Raw genomic sequence first — 3,148 nt, forward strand, 5'->3', positions numbered from 1 at the left:
TTTCCTCAAAGTATCACTTAGCACAGGGTAAATTGCTGCAAATGGGAATGTCACTATTAGTACACACATTACTCAGTATGCTCAATGTTGCCTGTACCTCGTGTATAAGTCGACACCTAAACTTTTATGAAGTGAATCAGACTTAAATTTCTAGACTTATACTCGAATATATACAGTAGGTTATGAACTTCCTATTCACAAAATAGGAGGTGGGAAACAAAAGGTACCTTGCCTAGGGGGACAAGATGGCCAGAAACAGCCCCGACCAATATTGCAATTACGATTGGAAAATTAATTTCCATCAAGAAACCACTCCACACCCTTTTTTATTCTCATCACACTTGCTGAATAGATAGGCTGCCAATCCACGTTTCCCTTTATCAGGTTTAGACAATGGCATCTTCATTTTTTCTCTCACAAAAAGTTTCTCTCAGAGAATGAAGCCATTTTTTTATGTTTTTATGTTATTTCCGAATGCACATTACGTATTTGTCGAATATATACTTTGTACTCACAAACCTTCATTCCAACCCACTTTTTCCAGGTTTACGACCTTTTTACCTGAAATTGCAGCAATCTCGAACACAAGTGTGTGTTAAATTGAATTCTTCAAACATTTCAACCAACTGAAAAACGGAATCCAAATGGTCGAATTGGATTTAGATAAAACATTGTATGGTGTGTAGCCACCTGGCTTGGTTCACACATAAAAAAGGTGTCCAATCCTGCTAGTTTTTGACAGTTGCCATCAAAACTGCTGGTAAAGGGAATATTTTGCTAAAAAAAACAACAGACGGTCATAAAGTTCTCAGATCTCTTGAATGGTAAAATTAGTAGGAAATTATAATTAATTTATTGATCAGAAAATTTTCAGTTGATTTAGCGCATTTGTCTTATATACACACTTATACTTTAAATTCAGCTTTTTACAGCTCATTTTTTTTGCCATCAAACGTGATACGAGCTTGGCCTGATTTCCACTCCTAGTCACGAGATTTCCCAATCAGATCAATACCGTCACTTGCTGGTGTTCTGCTACAGGATAATTGATAGTTCAAGCTGAAGAAATGGCTCATTACCGCCATTACAAGGAGATAATGACCCCCTGCTGAAACGCGATAGCCCAGGGAAAGCGATCTCTGTACTGCAAATAAATATTGAGGTGAAATTGGGGATTGTTTTCTTACATTTAAGCTGGACACCATTAAAAGGCTGTTATTTCCTCCCCGAGGCAGCTTTCCCATTACACGAGATGAGACAAGGCAAAATGATACATTGGCCACAGAAGCCTTGGCATTTGTCCAACAGCGTTGCTTGTTGATATTTCTGTCATGTGATTGCTTTATAGTGCTTGTGTATTTTTAGCTGGAATTTGACAATTTTATACTTTAAAGCCAGACTCCAGGCACAAATGCTTCTCCAGTTCTGTGTGTACGCTCAATGGCAGATCTGGGTTTTACCTCTATATAGGCCACTTGATTTACTGATGTGAAATAAATCACCTTTAAAACATCAGTTCAGGACTCTCTGTACTAAATCGTTTATGAAGCACAAACTACAAATAGTCTGCAATCTTCTCTGTGTGTGCAACACGCACAGTGGGTGGACAGAGATGGGCAAGGCCATCAGTTCATGTACTGTGACATACTGAAGTAGTCCATGACCACCTCCCTTCTGAAACTGGGCCACAGGTGTGATGAAACGCGGAAAAGCCGCTGTCTCTCAAGGCGAGGCGGCTGTTTCCGCGTCCAGCATGGTGTCACAACGCGGAAAAAACGCCGCATGCCGCTTAGGCAGAGCGGCGGAATCCGCATTGGGAATGGCGGAATCCGCATTGGAGGCGGCTCCCGCACTCAGTTCACTGGATACATTGCAAAACAGTACTGGTGTGGCTGGGACTGATAGTCCACCAAGATTCAGACTTACACGAGCGCGAGCACAGAGGCAGAGTTTAAATAGCAGTTAGAAGGGTGTCGGCTGACCAGCTGGGTCAGCTGACAAATTCCACTGCTCCCATTGGACCAGCAATTAGGGAGGTCTTGGAAAGGTCCTAGAGTATATATACTGCTGGTTGTTCACTTGCTCTTTGTCTGGCGTGCGATCACATATGTGGGAGCACCCAGATCCGTAGTCAGATCCGCAAGTGTGCCGGGACCAGCTGGAGCTGTAATCCTACACTTAGCTAGATTCTGTTGATAGCTAAAGTACTAGTTTGATTGTGATTATATGTTATGACTTTTGCCTGCTTTGACTATCCTCCTGAACTCTGATCTTGTACCTCGATATTTCTGATACTCTGTTGCCGAACCCCGGCTCGTTCCTTGACTCTGTTTCTGCCTCCTGATTTTGTACCCCGATATATCTGATACCCCGTTGCTGAACCTTGCCTGTACTTTGACTCCGCCTTTGCCTCCTGATCTTGTACTTTATCTGTCCGTGTGTGTACGACCTGGCTTGTCCGACCTCGAGAACCGACCTTACTGTTAGAGGCGGTTCCTCGTTCTGTTAAGTGACCCTTCCGCCAGAGGGTTACTTTCAGTATATCCTTCCCGCTGGCAGCCTGACTCCTCCCGCCCTGGAGAGCTCAGGTTTGCGGAAGGAATCTGTACAGTACGCCTTACTGTACTGAGGCCCTGTCCTCTAAGTGTTACTGTTACACCAAAACACTACACTCTACTCAGGTGAACAGAGGTTAGCTAGTATATCGGATTATCAGTGATACTGCAGATCACGTATAATCTGGTATACATCTGTATTCCCATTGATTCTGCAGATCACTGGTAATCAGATCCTCTCTGTGCTTCACCGATCGTTACAGAACGCCAGACCAAAGATGCAAATGGACGCACACACTGACCGTCTGGGCGCACTTGCCACTTCGGTGGAAAACATCAACCAAGTGCTGGGTAGCCACAAGACTATGATTGATGTCCTATCAGGCTCTGTGCAAACCCTCCAGACATCAGTAGATTCAGTGCGATCCTCTCCTAGTGCTGACATACGTATGCCAGTACCTGATAAATTTTCCGGCCACAAGTCTGACTTCCGGAATTTTAGGAGTAGAGTGTTGTCATACTTCGAGCTGAGACCCCGATCCTCGGGGACTGAGACCCAACGGGTCATATTTATTAAAACTTTGTTAACCGGT

The sequence above is a fragment of the Hyperolius riggenbachi genome, chromosome 9, assembly GCF_040937935.1.
Source record: "Hyperolius riggenbachi isolate aHypRig1 chromosome 9, aHypRig1.pri, whole genome shotgun sequence".
NCBI classification, from domain to species: domain Eukaryota; kingdom Metazoa; phylum Chordata; class Amphibia; order Anura; family Hyperoliidae; genus Hyperolius; species Hyperolius riggenbachi.